Below are 19,253 nucleotides of genomic sequence, written 5' to 3'. Positions count from 1 at the left end.
ATCTCTATGGGTGGTGAAAAAGCCTTCAAAAAATTTATTATCCTTGCTTAATTTAAAAAAATCCAAGAAAACAAGAATTGATAGATAGTTTCTTAATATATTAAAGGTAGATGTAACTTGGTCCTAGAGTGAGCATCTTAATTAATGAAGAAACATTAGAGGTATCTCCATTTATGTCCAGAATAAGGCAAGAATGTACACTGTCTCTACTACTATTCAGCATTGTACTGGATGTATTAGCTGGGGGCAATTACACAAATAAATTGGAGTCCCTTCCCTCCAAAAAAATAGAATAGAAGAAGTAAACTTACCTCTGCTTTCATATTATATAATCATGTACCAGTAAAACCCAAGAGAATCAACAACAAAACTAAACTATAAAAGTATTCATTATATGAATTTGTTTATAGAAATCAATAACCTTTATATACACACAGAAAAATCAGTCAGAAGTTGCTAACGGTAGAAATAATTTATTTACAATAGCAACAAAGAAAATTAATTTAACAAGAAATATGTAACAATGCAAAATCTTTATAAGAAAAACGTTTAGACATGTTTTAAAGGCACAAGAGTGAACTTGAACAAATTGAAAGACATACCATGCCGTTGGATAAGATGACACCACGTCAGGAATAAAGGTCTGTTCTTTCCAAGTTACTTTATACATTTAATGCAATCCCAATAATAACACCGTAAAAAATTTTTTATGAAGCTCATCTTCATTTGAAAATGTAAGCACACCAGAATACATGAAAAACCTTGAAAAAGAAAGCTATGAAGAGATACTAATATTGCTAGATATTAAAACATATAATAAAGCCTCAATTATTAATTAATAATTAATAAAGTCTCCATAAACAGCACTGGCTCATTAGAGAGGATGTCACTTGATACACCCTCATGAGAGGAATTTGGTAAGATCAAATAAAACTATGTTTATGTTTACCTTTTCACCTGGCATTATCACTTCTAGAAGTTTCCTTGAGAATTCAAAAGGTTATAACTAGTAGCATTGTTTATCATTGCAAACTATTGGAAATAACCTATATGCCCATACATGGAAGAGATGTTGAATAAAATATGTTATGTTGTAAACATAATGGAGTCTGTGTAGCTGATAAAGAAGAATGGAGAAAGAACTCTATCAATGGGTGTTGAAGGATTTCCAGGATATATTAAGTGAAAGAAAAGCAAAATATAAAGGAGCATAAATAGTTTGCTACCTTTTGTTTAAGAAAGAAGAGTAAAAAACAAAATAAACAGGCATCTGCTCATTTCTGCAAAATTAGTGCAAAAATAAATGCAGTGAGTATAAACCAGAGACTAATAAAATTGGTTACCATTTTAGTCTTCCATGACCACAATTAAGTGGCTTAAAATAAAGCCCATCTATTAGCTAATGATTTTATAGGTCAGAGTCCAGATAGACTCAACTGGGTTCTCTACCTAGAGTCTCATAAGGTCAAAATGAAGGAGTCAGCTGGTCTGGGTTCCTCTCTGTAGCACTCTGGGGTAAGAATTCACTTCCAAGCTTATTGGATTTTTGGCAGAATTCAGACTCTTTCAGAGGTAGGGTTGAGGTTCCTGTTTCCTCGCAGCTGTCAGCCAGGACTGTTCTCAGCTTCTCATGTCTGTGTTCCTCACCACGTGACCTTCTCCATCTCCAAGCCAGCAGTGGTGCATTCAATCTCTCTGATTTCCCCTCCTGCTATCAGCCAGAGAAAACTCTCTGCTTTTAAAAACTAAAAACTAATCTCCCTTTTGTCATATAAGGGATATGTAATATGTAATATCTCATCATATTCACAGCTTCTACTCACCCTTGAAGGGTGGGCAAAGGTCACTCAGGGCCATTCTTAGAATTCTGCCCACCACTATTACCAATAAAGTGCGAGTGAGGGGAAGTGTGAAGAATAGATGGAACAGGGACAATGACACTTTTTGCATATGTCTATTGTACTGTTGTGACTTTTGGAATTTTTCGTAACATTTCAGCAATTTAAAAAAAACAGCAAGAACGAGGAAGAAAAAATTCCAAAAATGTAAATCAAACAAAAGCAAATGAGCTAAGTGAAATACCAAATGAATAATATAACTATACTAAATTGGGAAAGAAAACCTAACCTGAATAACTTCTGAGCATTGTATTTAAAGTATATGCCCTTAGGCTAAAGAGAAAAACACAACCTCTAAAACATATTGACCTCTAGTTAACAGGCTTCTTTTTTTCAAAGAGGCATGGATTAGCAATTATGAAAACACTTTTTGTGTGTTGAGTAAATAAGTAAATGTACTGTGGAAAATGGGTGTTGTGTTTCTCGCTGTTGGATAACGGAGCTCCAACTATGGAAAAGAGGAAGGGTAGCATGAATCCCATGCCACTGAATTAGAATTGAAGGTATCAGTGGAAGTAAATAGTTTTTACTATACCTGGGTGGTAATGAAATAATACGTAGAAATCTATATAATATAATGAAATAATACATAAGAATCTAGATCTATAGATTTAGAAATGTGGAAATCTGTATCTATATAAATATAGATTATATACAGGCACACCTTGTTTTATTGCCTTTTGCTTTATTGCACTTCATAGATACTGTGTGTTTTATACATTTAGGGTTTGTGGCAACCCTGCATCCAGCAAGTCTGTTGGCCCCATTTTTTTCAACACTCTGAGCTCACTTCATGACTCTGTGTCACACTTTGGAATCATTAAACCGTTATGGTGATCTGTGATCAGTGATCTTTGATATTACTGTTGTAATTGTTTTGAGCCACCACTAATTGTACCCATTTAAGAAGGTGAACTTAATCAATAAATGTTGCATATGTTCTGTTAATAATCAATAAACTTAATAAATATTTGCATATGCAATAAGTATTTGCATATGTGAATGTTGCATGTTGTTCCACTCACTGGCCATTCCTCAACCTGTCTCCCTCTCCTAGGGCCTCCTGTTTCTTGAGACACCACGATATTGAAATCAGGTCAGCGAATAACCCAACAATGGCCTCTAAGTGTTCAAATGAAAGGAACAGTCACATGTCTCTCACTTTAAATCAAAAGCCATAAGTGATGAAGTTCAGTGAGAAAGGCATGTCCAAAGCCCAGATAGGCTAAAAACTAGGTTTCTTATGCCAAACAGTTAAGTTGTGCAGGCAAAAGAAAAGTTCTTGAAGGAAATTAGAAGTGCTACTTCACTGAGCACACAAATAATAACAAAGTGAAACAACATTATTGGTGATATGGAGAAAGTTTTAGTGTTCTGGATAGAAAATAGAACCAGCCACAGCATTTCATGAAGTTAAAGCCTAATGCAGAGCAAGGCCCTAACTCTCTTCTATTCTATGAGGGCTGAGAGAAGTGAAGAAGCTATGGAAGAAGCTAGCAGAGGTTGGTTCCTGAGATTTAAGAAAGAACGTCTTCATAACATAAAAGTGTGAGGTAAAGCAGTAAGTGCTGACAGAGAAGCTACACCCAGTTATCTGGAAGATCTTCATTCCTGTCTTATTTTAAGAAAATCTAGCTAAGATCATTGATGAAGGTGGCTACACTAAACAGCAGATTTTCAGTGTAGACAACACAGTCTTATATGAGAAGATGCCATCCATCTAAGGCTTTTATAGCCAGAGAGAAGTAAATGTTTCAAAGCTTCAAAAGTTGGTCGGGCATGGTGGCTCATGCCTATAATCCCAGCACCTTGGTGGGTGGATCACGAGGTCAGGAGTTCAAGACCAGCCTGGCCAAGATGGTGAAACCCCCTCTCTACTAAAAATATAAAAATTAGCCAGGCATGGTGGCGGGCACCTGTAATCCCAGCTACTTGGGAGACTGAGGCAGAGAATTGCCTGAACCCAGGAGGCGGAGGTTGCAGTGAGCTGAGATCATGCCACTGCACTCCAGCCTCAGCGACAGAGCCAGACTCCATCTCAGAAAAAGAAAAGAAAAGAAAAGACTCTCTTGTTAGGGGCTAATGCAGCTGGTGACTTAAAGTTGAAGCCAATGCTCATTGACCATTCTGAAAATTCTAGGTCCCTTAAAAATTATGTCAATCTGCTCTGCCTGTGCTCTGTAAATGTAACACCACCACCTGGATGACAAGTCTGTTTATAGCATGATTTACTGTATATTTTAAGCCCACTGTTGGGACTTCCTGCTCAGAAAAAAAGATTCCTTTCAAAATATTAGTGCACATTGACAATGTACCTGGTCATCCAAGAGCTCTGATGAAGATGTACGAAAAGATTAATGCTGTTTTCATACCTGCTAACACAACATGCATTCTGTAGCCCAAGGATTAAGGAGTCATTTTAAATTTCAAGTTTTATTATTTAAGAAATAATTTTGTAAGGAGATAGCTGAGTCACAGATAGTGATTCCTGTGATGAATCTGGGCAAAGTAAATCAAAAACCTTCTGGCAAAAAGTCGCCATTCTAGATGCCATTAACAACATTTGTGGTTCATGGGAAAAGGTCAAAATAGCAACCTTAACCGGAGTTTAGAAGAAGCTGATTCCAAACCCTCATGGATGACTTTGAGGAGGAGCTTAAGACTTCAGTGGAGGAAGTAATTGAAGATTTGGTGGAAACAGCAAGAGAACTAGAGTTAGATGTGGAACCTGAAGATGTGAACTGTTGCAATCTCAAACTTGAATGGATCAAGCTTGAATGGGTGAGGAGTTGCTTCTTATGGATAAACAAATGAAGTGGTTTATTGACATGACATCTACTCCTGATGAGATGCTATGAACATTGTTGAAATCAAACAAAGAATTTAGAATATTACATAATCTTAGTCGATAAAGCAGTGTCAGGGTTTGAGAGGAGTGACTCCAATTTCGAAAGAAGTTCTTTTGTGGGTAAAATGCTATCAAACAGCATTGTGTGCTACAGAGAAATCTTTTGTGAAAGGAAGAGTCAGTCAGTGTGGCATACTCCACTGTTACCTTATTTGAAGAAATTGCCACAGACACCCTATTCTTGCAACAATCGCCCTTATCAGTAAATGGCCATCAACACTGAGGCAAGAATCCCCATGAGCAAAAAGATTGCAACTCACTGAAGGCTTGTTAAGAATTTTTTTTTTTTTTTTTTTTTTTTTTTTTTTTTTTTTTTTTTTTGAGACGGAGTCTCGCTCTGTCGCCCAGGCTGGAGTGCAGTGGCCGGATCTCAGCTCACTGCAAGCTCCGCCTCCCAGGTTTATGCCATTCTTCTGCCTCAGCCTCCCGAGTAGCTGGGACTACAGGCACCCGCCACCTCGCCCGGCTAGTTTTTTGTATTTTTTAGTAGAGACGGGGTTTCACCAGGTTAGCCAGGATGGTCTCGATCTCCTGACCTTGTGATCCGCCCGTCTCGGCCTCCCAAAGTGCAGGGATTACAGGCTTGAGCCACCGCGCCCAGCCTGTTAAGATTTTTTAGCAATAAAGTATGGTTTAATTAAGGTATATACAGTTTTTTAAGACATAATGCTATCACACATTCACGAGACTATAGTATAGTGTAAACAATTTTTATATGCATTAGGAAACCAAAAAATTTATGTGACTTGCTTTATAGTAATATTTGCTTTATTGCACAATATCTTTGAGGTACACCTGTGGATATAGACATGGATATTACATACGTACACACATAAATTTGTATATATGAGTGTATGTGTGTATATACATCCGCTGTCTATCTCTGTTGACAGGCCCTAGAAACAATGGCACCTTGTAGTAATCAGTGAAAATGCCATTTGCCACTAAATGGAATAAAGCCCTTTTGAGAAATGGCTGATTCTGGAAAAATGTAAGATGAGTTAAGAATATGGTGTTGTGCCAGAAGAGTGAGAATGTGTTAAAAGAATGATGTAGATATGTCAAACGGACACAGGAACCAGCTTGAAAGGGCTTAGACTGAAAAAACCTGGACAATTTGCTAATCAAAGTAAATAAGCATAGTAAAGAAATACAATTCACAGAAAAAGAAATACAATTCACAGAAAAAATAAAATCCATGATATAAATGGATAAATGAGTGAATAAATAACAAAACAGGTGATAAGAAAATGTTCTTTCGTACGGTAGAAAGCCAACCAATAATCATAGAAACAATCCCAGGGGTCAATTTAAATGTCAATCTTTGGTAACCATTATAACAATTGATTCAGGCAAAAATCTTCAATGGATGCTAAAACTAGCAGCTGGAAGTTTAAGGAGTAAGAAGATACTGAGGTAATCCTAAGGTACCCTTCCATGAGATTCTCATTAATTAGAAGCTAACTAACTAGTAATTTTATCATTTAAGAAACTCAGTAGACACCACCTTAATCAAGTGATCAAAATTCTCATCCCCAGAAATGAGACAAATAAGATACCATATGTCCCCTGATATCATGCACTGAGAAGAACATACCACTTCTGTGATATCCTTGCCAAAATTTCATAACCTAAATCTAATCAAGAGGAAACATCAAACAAACCCAACTTGGGTGACCATCTATCAAATAACCAGGGCTTGCATTCTTCACAGTTGTCAATGTCATGATAGACAAAAAAGACTGAGGGACTGTACTAAATTAAAGCAGCCTAAACGGGGACAGCAACTGAAAGCAAAGCAGAATTTTCTGTTGCCATTAAAATATTATTAGTACATTTGGAGAAATACAAATAAGCCCTGATGATTTGAATATAGCTATGATGCATGAATATTACTTTCCTGATTTTGATAATTATCTTGTGGTTATGTAAAAGAATGTGCTTCTTTTGTAATAAATATGTACTCTAGTATTATAGTGTTGAGCAATAAAGTAGCATCCTGTCAGCAACTTTCAAATTGATCAGAAAAAATTATATATGTATATGAATATACATTCAGTATGTTACATATGTTTGTATTTATACAATAGCCTCAAATTTCACTTCTCAGCATCCATTTCTAGAAATGGTTAGATTGGAGAACAAAGGCGCATATCCAGAGTGGGGGCTTCCTACTCCTTTCTTGTTAAATGTAGCTAATCTGCACAGAAGGGTCAGCTAGAGGCGAAGACATGGGAAATGGCAAGTGCAAGTTCCCCGTCTTAGTGACCTGGGAGATACTACGTGAAGCTCAAGCACATCACCCCTGTACCTGATCACAGGGTCGGGTGGGGCTAGGGAGCAAAAGAGACAAGCGGTTGTGCCATGGCTGAGCAGTCAGTGATCTCCAGTGCCTTAGCACTAAGCAACCAGGAAATACAGTCTTCCCAGTTTCAGGCTCCCACACATACCACAACAGATGGAGGGTCAGAATTTCCCTTTCAAATATGTTGGGAGAAAGTTCTACCTCTCTGGAATGACATGGGCACGACGTGAAAGCTTCCTCCCTATGCCCTAAAAAACCTGACAGTTCTTCAGCCCCTGCCTCAGGGCAGGATGGAGGAGAAAACTTGGGCCAGTGCCTCACCATCAAAAATGTCACACTATAGAGACCTGCAGGAGCTTCAAGCCTCGAGGCCTGTAGTCATGCTTGAGAAATAGCCTGTCTGGGGATGAGCCTTTGCTGGCTTGGTTAACAGTGACACCCTCATACAACCAGAAGTGACACCCTCATACAACTAGAAGACTCCAGAGAAGGGAAGCTTCCTCAGTACTCTCAGGTAGACAAAAAACACCCCGTTGACCTCCATTCCCATCAATATCAGATACCTGCTTTCTCAAGTGCCTCTTCCCTAGATGACTCCATTCTTGATAAACTCAACGGTCACTGTCAATACTGCTAAAATCAACAGATAAAAGAGCTACTTCAATATTGCTGGGCCCCAAAGCTGCTAAAGCCAGCCCCAATAACCTGCCCTGTCAATTCCAGCTGTTTCCTAAATAAATCTCCTTTACTTATAATCCAATTTCATCCTTAACCACAATACCATTTGCCTCTTGCCTAGGGGCACAAGACATCCCTGACCGGCCAAACTAGCAGCCCAGACCACCTGCTAAGGACAATGGGGCTAGGCTTCCATGTGGGGCTGTACTTTTTAATGCCAGCTTTTGTGTAGTTACAGTTCATCCCTGGCCCCATTTTAGGCACCTCTATGTTGCTAGTTCCTTCATACGCCTCTGCTTCTTTTCCTTCTAATTAACTTCCAAACTCAGGGTAGAGACTTAGCATTGGTATTGTAAGAAAAGGCCAGCCTGACGCATTCTCCTAAGTGATGCATTCTCCTAATGTCATGGACAACAAGAAAAAAAAATTTTTGTCTTAGGGCCTGAACTAGTTTAGGCCACTTAGCCTGCCTGATAGGTCAGACTGCCAAGTAAGAGAAGCAAGAGTTGGGAGAGACATCTGTGCTTCCTCCCTTTTTAGGGGATAGTAATCTCATCGACTTGGAAAGCACTCCCCACCCCAAAACACCAGACCAAACAACTGTCTTGGTTTGGTCCACTGCTCTCACCAAGGTCCTCAAGGGGTGATTCCCAGGAAGTTAGTGGGAAAAGAAAGGGGAGTGAAGTAGAGATGGGGGAAAGCATGAGCAAGGCTGTCTAATTGAGCTGAATTTCACTGTGCTTAGCAGTGGGTTACTACCACTGGGTGCCTGCAAGGAACAGTGGAGAATGTGATTCAAAATTTCTCCTCCAAATGACAAGTGATGTCTGAGTCTCGCAGAATTGTGGCACAGGGACCTATATCACCAGTTATCAAGGCAAGGAAATAAGCCCTGGTTTTACTGTATAGTGCCTAAAAAATAAAGCATTCTAGAAAAGCTAAATATTATATCTGCCTAATGTGCATTCTAGGAATAGAGGCTTGTCTGCTTTTCATTTTGAGGACTTCTGAGACTGCCTAACATGGCCAAGAAAACTCTTGGATATGCTTTGGTGTTTGGGTTGTACCAAGCTTATAAATAGTGGTATATTAGTTATCTATTGCTGCATAACCAATTACCCCTAAGGTTGGAGGCCTGAAACAACAAAGATTCATGATCTCAAAGTTTCTGAGTCAGGAATTCAAGAGCAGCTTAGCTGGTAGCTATGGCTCTGAATCTGTCGTGAGGTTGCAGTTAAGACTTGACCAAGTTGCAGTTGCCTGAAGGGCTTAACTGGCGTTAGGGGATCTGTTTGCAAGATGACTCACTCACATGACCATTGGCAAGAAGCCTCGGTTCCTCACTGACCACTAGCAGGAGGCCTCAGCTGCTCTGCATCTAGCACCCTCCATGGGATGGTTGTGCATCCTCATGATATGGCAGACGTCCTCCCTCAGGGCAAGTGATCTAGGAAAGACAGGAAGATAGAAGATGCAATATCTTCCAAGATCAAGTTTTGGAAGTCATACTTCATCACTTTTGCCCTATAATATTTTTTAGAAGTAAGTCACTAAAAATAGTCCACACTTGAAAAGAATTAAGCTCCATCTCTTGAAGGAAAGTATATTAAATAATTTGTGAGCATATTTTATTTAAAGCTACTCACCACAAGTGGGATGGCCTGGCCACTAGAGTCTGGAGAGTCTTGAACTGTAACTCCTTGAATTCAGCTGGAGTCATTACAGCATAGCAGAGTAGGGTGAGATTCAGGTTCCAATGGACTCAAGGGTGCGACCTGGCCAAGACGAGCTCCTGGGAGTGCCACCAGTGCTGTCTTACAAACCCCACACTCAGAACGACTTCACCTTTGGTTTAATACTCTGTTGCCATCTTGAAATTAAAATTCTTGGTAATCTTAGTAATTTTGTCTTTGTATTTGTGTTTTGTAAGTGAAGTCCAGCAGTACCATGGAGCGTGTGCAGGAGCAGAGGAGATAGCTACAATAAAAGTGTTTACTGCCATTTCTTGCCGTCCATTTGTGTATAGTGTTCATAAAATTCCATGAGCACAGGATTCTGATGAATCTACAATGCATGGGAGCTCAGAGGGGACTCAAATCAAGTACAATGTAAGTATGTTATGTCTATGACTAAGGACGTGGGGACCACACCACTGACAGTCCCAGGAGGCCACATTTTTCATTCAAGCCAGAAAGAGGGCAAGGACATTCTAAGAAACAAGAATTAGCAAGGGACTCTGTCATATCTTTCATTACTCATGTTACTTCCTCTATTAGTCAACCATTTGCACTGAAAATGATACCATAGAAGGAAAGAGAAAGATAGGGCAAACCATAGTGCCTTTTCTTTTCAGTCCTCTCTTACTCATCAGTAAGTCAAAGGTAGAGAGTGTTGTTAGAATGCGCATATTATTAAGAAGAAAAGTACAAATACTTGAATTGGTTTGGTGCAGTGCTTACAGTGTTCTGAAAAGAGCAAAATATATATGCATGTACAAGCTATGAAGTATAAATTGTGCGATTTCAGTAATCTCTCATAGGAGTGAAATACCCTTATTTTTGCATTTAAAAGTGTCATTGCACAATATCAAGATGAATGGTAAATCTATGCTAGTAATTTACCATTTCAATTTTTCTTTATTTAGAACATTAAATAGCAAATTGAAAAACAACATGACCATGACAAGTCAAGGGAGATTGTGAAAGAAAGAAAAAAGCTTTATATTTTACTACCTCTAATGACAGTTTTCCCCTGCCTCTTATTTCAAAAACACATTCAGTCTGTAGCATATATTGAGGTTATGTAACCTTGAACAGTAATAGAAATGGTCAAAATACAAAGACATGGTAATAGGGAGCTGAGTGTAAAACATAAAAAATAGCATTCTCAAGTAGTTTTTTCAGAAGTCCATAGGTGTTGCTTATAAAATAGAGGCTACAAAGCCTTGAAGAAAACAAGTTCACAGGAGCGAGATGTAGTTCAAGCTGAGGAGAGAAGCTGAGAGTCCTCTGCCGATTCAGGGGGATTGGGTAAAATCCAGGGAGAGAACGATTCCAATTTCAAGAAGAAATGCAGTAGACGGAAAAAAGGAACTGAGAAACTGTGAAGCAGAAGTATTAGGTTGATGCAAAAGTAATTGTGGTTTCTGCGGTTACTTTTAATGACGAAAACCACAGTTACTTTTGCACCAATGTAATATATATGGTAGGCCCAAGGCAGTGGATCTGGTGTACAGATACTAGGGATGGATTGAAGGGAGAAAGGGGCAGAAAAAGAGACAACCAAATAGCTTAGACACATACGCCTAACGCCAGAGCCTGGGCACTGGTAGCAGGGCTGAGTGATGTGGCCATGATCTTCAACTCAAAGAATGTTCAAGTAGGAGGGACCACAGAACTCATCTAATTCAAACCTCTTATTATCAGTGGGATAAAATGAGGCACAAAAGGGGACATGACTTATCCAAAAGTATGGAATTTGTGAGTAACAGAAGAGGATATTTTAATTTATGCCTGTTCTGTTGTATCACGAAGTCAATTTATAGGCCAATTGGGAACACCTAGGATCTATACCAGAATATATCTTTCTCCCCTAGAAATAGAAAGTATAAAGATGATCAGCTCCACTTGGAAATAGCAATTATGGTAAAAGAACTAGCTCAAAATTCCAAGCCCAAATTAACATCTGGTTCTCCAGCACTCACGAAGTTTAAGGCATGTGCTGGGTACAAGGAAAAAACTCTAGGCTCAAAGATTGTTTTCCTGCCAGACTGTTTGGCCCCTTAGGGTCAGGGATCAAATCTGATTTACCTTTCCATCTCTAACACCTGGACAATAGTCATCTTTGACCATTTATTTTCGACAAGTAATTATTTTATTCCTGGGGTCCCTTGCATTTCTATTCTCCTAATATTACATATAAATTCGCTGGGATAAGAGAAGTAAAGGGAGAAGTTGGTGATCACAGAATGAATGAATGAAAAGCAGAATTCAAGTCTACCCTTCTTGGGCTCTTTCTCATCACCATTGCTGTTGCTATTCCTTCCAAAGGATTAGGACAAAGGAAAGAGATGAAGCAAAAACTGATACAAAGTTGAGTAAAAACATAACAGTTAAATAATCTGAAAACCAAAGTCTAGGAGAAATATCTATGAACTGGAATATGAATATGTAATAAGAGCTTCTTTAGAGTCTAAAACTGGACTGTTCATAGGCACATGGCATTTGCAGCATCTAAAACAAGGCTTGGCATATACTTCCCATTGCTACTAAAATAATAAATAGTATATCCTGTAGCTAGACTGCTCAGCAACATATATCAAGTGCCAGCTTAGTGCTTCAAACTTGAGTTACGTTGACAGAAGCCTTCAAAACAATATTGTGTGAGATAAACACAATGGTTACAGTCTGTGGCCTGAAATTCTTTTACTGTGGGAAAGCCAATTTTAAGGATGATTTGAAGGTCAAATTAGGTCACCTCTAAAATAATGTAACATTTACTGGACTGCAGTGGGCAAAGGAAAACAAAGAGGTTTTTGGAGAACTTAGACATTGGAGAATAGTCATGCTCTTGGATGGCATTATCCAAAGATGGTGGCAGTGAGTTGAATCCAATAATCATACTACTAAAAAACATAATCTGAGCTGTAGGTGAAGTAGGGGAGTGAGGGCCGTAGTCCAGAGGCACTTCAGAGTTTCTCAAATCTTTAAATGTCTTTCAAGAAAGGGGATCCTATTGCTCTTTCAGGACCATCATATCAATTTATTTTTGATACCAGAGCTCTAACTATAGTATAAGTCACCAGAATTGACAGCAATTTATATGGGTTGGATTTTTTTTAATAACTAGGGAAAAAAATAAGTATCAGTTACTTTGTTGACCTAGCAGACCAGTCTTTGCAGAAAGAGGGATAAAGCATCCTTGATGAAGAATAAATAAAATTATACTGTGAAGAAATTTCCAACTGGTCAGATCAGGATGTAATTCTCTTGTTTGTGTTTTTCTTAGAAAGCATTTCCATTTTGCCTGGCTCTGGGAACAAAGCCAATGTCTGCTTTAGAGGAACAGAGATTTCCAGTAAGTTGGGCTGGCAATAGTGGCTGGGTGGGTGGGATCATAGGGAGGGTTTGTTGGGGGACAGTTCAGAAACCCATGTACAAGCCTAGAAAGGGCGAGGTGGTTGGTTTGCCTCATATTCTCAGATCCACAAGGCCTCTGAGACATTTTTATGGGACAGGGAGGGATGAGACTGAGTCAGAAGACAGAGCCTAGGCACCTCCAATACCCTTGCCTCAAATAATTAACAAACCACAAAAGCTGGGTGGGAAAGGAGGGAGGAAAGGAAGCAGAAGTGAAGAGAGACACTGTTCTCCCACTCTCTGCTGGTTAGACCTAACGAGATTATGCTTCATACTGGGTTTCACAATAGCATCAACCTCAGCCTCAGAAGCATGTCTTAGAACCAGTCCCTGGAGATCAAGAACCATGTTCTTCTCTTCCTTCTCTCCAAATCACTTCCTTTTATCTATTTTTCCAGCATGGTGAATGAAAAAAAGGACACAGATCCAGGATTCAGAAAGAAAATGAGGACAGAGACTAACACTCTCTAAATACATAAAGGCAGAAGACATTTTCTCAGGTGGGTTACATACCTGCCTTATTCATATGATCTTCACAAGTCAGAAAACTTCGGTTTCAGTCCTGGTTCTTACAATAAAGTGTTGAATGACTGTGAATAAGTCCCATAAGTTCTGCTGTCCTTACTGAAGAGTGCAGAGTGTGTATAAAATGGGAACAATGGTATTTTCCCAGCTACCTTAGAGCATTGTTTCAAGAATCAAATGGGATAATACTCAAAGAAGTACTTGGTGAGCTGTGAAATGCTGAACATATGTAAGGAATTATTATTTAGCCAATAAACCTCTCTCCAAGACACTAGTCTCTGAGATTCCCCCACTTGAGAGAGAGTTCTCTTCTCTATTTACCTTAAACATGTATTCTGACTCTAACCCAAAGTCACTTAGAAATTCGCCTCAAAGATCTAACCATAGCCTTGGCACCAGACAGCAAATCAGATCTCACTTCCTGCCCCTACCTTTATTTGCAATGTAGCTTCCAAAGCAAGAAACAAAATCTCAAGCTCCATTAATAATGAAACAAGGAAGCTCAAAAGCCTCACATGCTAACATTGGGCTCAATGGAGAAGGAAGGAGCATCAGTGATGATGAGGAAAGGTACAAGTGCAGGGTGAAGGTAAGGGTTGACCTTAAGAGAGAGCTTATTGTCCTGATTGGGATAGGAAGGTCTTAAAGAATGGTGTCTTCTGGGAGGCATCATTTTCCACAGATGGTCAGGAATGTCAAATCAGTCCTAGACAAAACTAGAGCCTCTAGAGAAGGAAATTACGAGAGACTGTGGGAAACTGGCAAGAAGACATTTTGAAAGGAAGGGAGAACACTGAATCATTTGATGACCTGCCATGTGCCAGAGGCTGTCCTATACATGTATCATACATCTGCGATGTCATGTCCTCCAGCCTGCCTCCCGCCTCCTTTGCTGCTGCTGTGCTAAGCCATTGGAGAGCAGACAGCTCTGGGTGGTCATGTTCTAGTAGCAGAAACCCTTCAGGAATTCAGACAGTATCCACCCATTGACTGTTGGAAGAAAAAAAAATCTGGGTCAAGATGAGAATTGACAGAGAAAAGGGAGGAAAGAAGAGAAATGGAGCTCAGGGTGGTGGTGATGGTAGAAGTGCATCTATTAGGACAATTTCCCAAGTAGCAACTCTGGATTCCTCCACTTGCTTACACAGTGTCTCCTTCCTATCCTTCCCTCCCCAGCCCTTGTCTCTACTGAACATCTGTCAACACTGGCCTCAACCACTAGATTCTATCATTGTGGTTAAAAGCTGAGATAAGCCTGGACTCAAGTCCTGCTTCCTCCTCTTGCTTGCTAGCTGTGTGGCCCTCCTATGGCAGTTAACACTAAGCCTCAGTTCCTCTTCTATTAAACAGCGTTAATAATGCTTATTAAGTGTTTCCAAAAAATTGAAATACATTTTGTATATAAAGTGTTGAACCCAATGCCTAGTTTAATAATTGGAGTCTTTATAATTATTTTATTATTAATCATCCAGGTGTCATCTTGTAACTATCACCACTTTATCTAGGACAAACATTTATTAAGCGCTTACTACTCACTATTGGATTAGGCACTGAGACTGTGAAGATAAAACAGGCACAACTCCTGACTTCAAGGAGCAAATAATCGAATGCAAACAGTGGGGTGTGGAGACCACAAGGAGACATACTGGCTGTGGTCCTATATTTGAAGGTTGTCACATGGACAGAGGGGTAGGTTTGTTTCAGAGGCTCTGGTAGCGAAGAGCCACTCTGATGGTGAAAGTCAGGGCAGCTCCAGCTGCTGGGAAGCTGCTGGGAATTCTCATGAGTGGGGCTGAGTCAGGGATCCTGCAGAGGTGACTCCTGTCTGGGCACATGCTGTGCTCGCAGTGGTTTTCAGGCTCTGCTCCATGCTGATTAGACAGGGGCTTCGAGGAGGCATCTCAGAGGCCGTGTGGTGAGGGAAGGAGGGCAGAGGTGATATAGGCCCTCAGCCTCCTTTTTGGGGTATTATCTAGGGCAGCGTTGATTGTATCTGTTTTATAAACTGGAAATCTGAGTTAGACTCAAAGAAAAGATCAAGTTACTAAAAACATTCCAAAACCGCCAGGTTAAATTCTTTCCAAGATCCTTTCCAAAGATGAGATGTTAGCATTCTCTAGCCTTTCTCAGTGCAGTGGTGTCTGAAACGGACACATCTCGGCATCATATTCGTCCATATTCAGAACCTGAAGCCTCTGTGAACATCCGTGGCTCTTCATCCATAGTTCTTTAATTCCGCCAGGTTTTTTGCAGTGTATTTCCTAATTTCTCTTTATCATCTCAATCCTTCCCTAGTTTTCCCATTAATGTAGCTCATTCTCACCAATTCAGAAATCAGAGAAGAAGCAGATCCAAAGAGAGGTTTAACCTGTTGAGAATTACTAGAGAAGCAAGTTTTCTGCTTGCAGAAGGACCAAGGGTAAACATAATAATAGGCCAGGCAACTGTTGACTTTACTTAACTTGAACCCTATTACATCAGGCTATAGGTCAGAGGCCAGGCTGCCAGAAATATGCAAAAATAACCCCTCTGGAGAAATGAGAGGCTGAGTGTGCCACTAAGGGGGCCTTTCTCCACTGTGATGTTTCCAAGGGGCTGGAAGGGGACTCTCAGGCTGAAAATAGGGCCTGGTATGAATTTTCTCATTACCGGAGAACTACTCCCAGATGGAGCTGAGTTCTACATCCCAATACAATTTGGATGTGAACAGGAATTCAAGGTCATTGTTGCCTTCTTTATCACCTTCTGACAAAGAGCAAAATTCCTCGTTCAAAAAAGAAAAGAGAAAATGAAAGAGAGGGAAGGAGGGAGACAACAGAAGAAAGAAGAGAAATCTTTAGAAAATAAAAATCACACACAGTAAACGAGTTCCAATGTGCTGCCTCGGAATAACAGCCTATGGCACAATCATGGCCCTGGGGCTTTAAAACTGTAAATATTTTTAATGGATCATAAATCTGAAACAGAACATGAAGTTATCAAGACCTATTTGCACCCCTGCTGTTAGAAACAGCTGACCAGACAATTTAGCCACTGTATACAAAGCATATACCTCTTCATGTTTCCGTGTTTCTATCCAAAATACACCCATTTTGTCCTATGTCTTGGCCACATGTTAAGGGAAACGCCCATCTCTCTGTGAAAGCAGTCTGAACTAGCAATGTGAAATAATTACTCTGCAAACTCTTCTAATTGCAGCGATCTGTTTCTTGTTAAGAAAATGTCAAAACCTAATTTAATTATTTAATTCATCAGTTCACTCATCTCTTTGAGTAAAAATGGGTTGAAATTATTATTTTATGATACTTCCTGTGTTTATGAGAAAGCATCCTAAGACAAAGTTTGCCTTATTCCTCTGCTAGGGAATTTGTCTCATATGCGACCTGGATATTTTGCCCATAATTCCAGGAACTCTGCCTGGCTGGACAGATGTTTGGAGCTCATCTGCCCCAAAGGGAGGAGAGAGTTATGTGGCTCTGCCCTAATGAGCTGACATGGAACCTTATGTACATAGGAATAAGTTAAGGAAAGCATTTCCCCTTTACTTGAGTTATCCTCTGCTTGATCTTACAGAAATCTTCAGAGAGGAAGTCTTTGGAATGTAGCTGTCCTGTGCATTGATAGAGCAGTGCTTTATTTAGTGGGTTCCCCGACATTTATCTAGGCATATGTTCACAGCATGTTAAAGTGTCATGTAAGAGGCTCAAGATTTAGTTTCTTAGAGCCAGGAGCGTGGGCGGAAGCCCACTGTGGTGTATGAACGGATGAGTTTCAGGCTAATACTCACATCCTTGCTTTTCAAAGCTTTGAACTAATTGATACCTAGACCCAAGAATTCACTAGAGATCATCAGCTTAATTACTTGGGAAATTGACCTGGAGAGCACATTAAAATCTGAAGCCAAAGTAGGTGGCAACCTTATATTTCCTCTTAAGTTGAAACGTTGGAACCCAAGGCTGAGTTGCATTTGCAGAGCTGATGCTTACTTAGACACGAGGGAAACTGTACCTTCTCCTTGTCCAGGGATGGAGAGGCTCTTGGAGTTGGGGGCAGTGTGGAGAGTGAGGCCCCATGTATTCCGACTTTTAACTTTGTTCACTGCAGTCAAGCAGGAACATGGATCAGTGGATGATGATTCTTCTCTGTCTCATCAGTCAAAAACATCTCCCCCTCCCATGCAGAGAAGTTAACTGGAGTGGAAGGAAGGTCAGAGTTCTCAAGAGTGATCCTGTAAGGGTAGAAGTTGCTTTCTTTGGAAACATGATACAGACCAGGGGTAAGAGAGAGCGAGATGCTGAATGCTGGACACTAGCTGCCTGGGTTTCCATTCTCCTTTGGTCATTGATTGGATGAATTTAGAAAGGTTCTTATAACCTCTCTAAGCCTCTGTTTCTTCAAAAGTAGAAAAGGGCCAAGTGCAGAGGCTCACACTTATAATCCCAGCACTTTGGGAGGCTGAGGTGGGAGGATGGCTTGAGCGCGGGAGTTTGAGACCAGCCTGGACAACAAAATAAGACCTCGTCTCTACAAAAAAAAAATTTTTTTTTAAATTAGCTGGGCATAGTGGCATAGGCCTGTAGTCCCAGCATCTCGGGAAGCTGAAGTGGGAGGATGGCCTAAGCCCAGAAGCTCAAGCTGCAGTGAGCTATGATTGCACCACTGCACTCCGGCATGGGCAATAGAGGAAGACTGGCTCAAAAAGTAAAATTTTAAAAAAGTAAATAATTTAAAAAGGAATCAAAATAGAGCTTTTAAAAAAATAGTGTGATTTTTTTTCATACTATTGCTTAAAGAAACAGTGAGTTGAAGTCTTCAGCACAATGCATGAGCAACAGAGAGGGCTAACAGTATATTCACTATTCTGAGTTATTTGATTACTTGGGACAGAAGGGATGGTCTTTTTGTTTTAATAGACCAATCATTATGTTTAATCAGCTTTCATTTCTGAAATATCCCAGTATTTTGGATATATTCCATAGTCTTTTTTTTTTTTTTTCTAAACAGCTTTATTAAGGTAGGGTTGGTAAACAAAAAAACTGTACCTGCTACTGTACAATTTGATGAATTTGGACATATTCAAAGGGTTGGGGTTTGCAGGGAGCCTTCTTTCTTGTTCCTTTTTTCTGCTTTCTGGTTTCTACTGTTGTCTTTAAGTTTCCTGCTTCACACCCATGCTTCTGTGCTTCAGTGATGACACAAGGATAGAAGAAGCCAAATCTGTTGAGACAGTATGATGTAGGCAAAAATAAGCAACTTTCTGCTAAGACTCGATCTTCAAAAATTGAGCACCCATTTTGTATAGAGCAAATCAGGACAGTAACATACAGAGTATACTCTTCCGTACCAAGGGAAAGCCCTCTCCCCTGTTATTGGGCTGCATTCACCCAGACGTTGGTCTTGGGGAAAGACCTGATGGTGCATATCTCTTGTCTGAGACCAGCCCTACCATGAAGATGGAGCTCATGGTAAAAGCTTTTCGTTAAAAGCTTTTACTGAAGCTCATTTCCTTGGCGGCCTATTTCCCTTGGAGGCCTTCTGGTAGTCAAACCATGGGGCCAGCTTGAAATGCTCTGGTGAATTGGATCAAAGTGGTAAGACCAGAGTTCCTTGAACTATACTGAAGGAGAGACACTGAGAACTTACATGAGTTGAGAGTACGAGAATAATAATTAGGATAGTTGGGCACCAACATTTTAAAAGATTTTTTTCAAATTATATGTGTTAGATTTGTTTTAATCGAAAGATTAAATCCTAGGTTTAATCATTGACTTTATTGGACTCGTATTTTGGTTTCCTTGTTC

At 39.8% G+C, this 19,253-nt stretch overlaps 2 long non-coding RNA genes across 5 annotated transcripts in view; one reads left to right on the top strand and one right to left on the bottom strand.

Annotated features, from left to right (window-relative positions):
• LOC103217841 (uncharacterized) overlaps positions 1 to 19,253 on the bottom strand; it is a 368,206-nt gene that overhangs the window by 34,155 nt on the left and 314,798 nt on the right. The window contains exon 1 of one of the 2 annotated variants that reach the window (XR_012094312.1): positions 9,102 to 9,282. The exons of the other annotated variant lie outside the window; for it this stretch is intronic. This is a non-coding gene — a long non-coding RNA (uncharacterized lncRNA). Of the gene's footprint in view, positions 1 to 9,101; positions 9,283 to 19,253 lie in introns of those variants that run through there. 2 annotated transcript variants of the gene reach the window in all.
• Positions 1 to 19,253, top strand: part of LOC103217838 (uncharacterized) — a 487,886-nt gene that overhangs the window by 456,070 nt on the left and 12,563 nt on the right. For all 3 annotated transcript variants that reach the window (XR_005241432.2, XR_012094310.1, XR_005241431.2), the window contains 3 exons: positions 9,720 to 9,897; positions 12,797 to 12,865; positions 13,326 to 13,427. This is a non-coding gene — a long non-coding RNA (uncharacterized lncRNA). The remainder of the gene's footprint in view (positions 1 to 9,719; positions 9,898 to 12,796; positions 12,866 to 13,325; positions 13,428 to 19,253) is intronic.

This window comes from Chlorocebus sabaeus, chromosome 10, assembly GCF_047675955.1.
Source record: "Chlorocebus sabaeus isolate Y175 chromosome 10, mChlSab1.0.hap1, whole genome shotgun sequence".
Lineage (NCBI taxonomy): Eukaryota > Metazoa > Chordata > Mammalia > Primates > Cercopithecidae > Chlorocebus > Chlorocebus sabaeus.
This window is presented reverse-complemented; position numbering and strand designations above follow the sequence as displayed.